At 44.6% G+C, this 967-nt stretch overlaps 1 pseudogene; it reads right to left on the bottom strand.

Moving 5' to 3' along the window:
• Window positions 1-212: 212 nt before the first annotated feature.
• On the bottom strand, window positions 213-330 carry LOC126476207 (5S ribosomal RNA; annotated as a pseudogene).
• Window positions 331-967: the final 637 nt, after the last annotated feature.

Raw genomic sequence — 967 nt, 5'->3', positions numbered from 1 at the left:
AATCCATGGCTTCTTTGTAGACTTTGCTCTAACCTTGGTAAGTTTTTGGGGAAAACATCCTCAGCCCACAGGCGTCACTGGATGCGGATATGGAGGGGCATGTGGTCAGCACACCGCTCTCCCGGCCGTATGTCAGCTTCCGAGACCGGAGCCGCTACTTCTCAATCAAGTAGCTCCTCGGTTTGCCTCACAAAGGCTGAGTGCACCCCGCTTGCCAACAGCGCTCGGCTGACCGGATGGTCACCCATCCAAGTGCTAGCCCAGCCCGACATCGCTTAACTTCGGTGATCTGGCGGGAACCGGTGTTACCACTGCGGCAACGCCGTTGGCTTTATCACGCAGGATAGCTCCGACAAATTTAAAATCCTGCGAACCCAGGCGCTGCCAGGTAAGGAGATCCCAGACACAGTGACGTTTAGACGTCAGAATAATAGCTGTTATGCACAACCCACAATATGCCAAAGACAAAGGGTAACCTCTACTTTAGATCATACAAATGAACTACTACCTATACTAAATAATTTTACTATAATAATCACCAAACACAGTGAGTTCAGATTGCGTATTTGGCGGTGAAGGAAAAATTAATACAAGAAAATCTTAATGAACCTATCTTCCAGCAAGATAAACGCATGAAAATTTACCAAAACAGTTCTTACACTTGCGTAATCTCAGAGAGAGAAAAAAAATACGAACGTGACTTCAAGTATACTGAACACATGAAAATGTATCCTAGAAATATTACACTGACATTGTTATACAATCGCACAATTGACTGTACACTGACTACGCCTTTCACGAATTTAAGCCCCCAAAAATACATGTGCAATACGTGACTGACACGTCACACGAGAAAATGATAAAAACTATACAAATCAACTCCAATGTAAAGCAGATATGAAGTGAACACACTCTAGTGACTCCCAAACTTAGCACTTGAGCAATGCGGGACTTACCTTGTGCAGAC

Source organism: Schistocerca serialis, chromosome 4, assembly GCF_023864345.2.
Source record: "Schistocerca serialis cubense isolate TAMUIC-IGC-003099 chromosome 4, iqSchSeri2.2, whole genome shotgun sequence".
Lineage (NCBI taxonomy): Eukaryota > Metazoa > Arthropoda > Insecta > Orthoptera > Acrididae > Schistocerca > Schistocerca serialis.
Note: the sequence above shows the minus strand (reverse complement) of the source record. Positions and strands in the feature narration are given on the sequence as shown.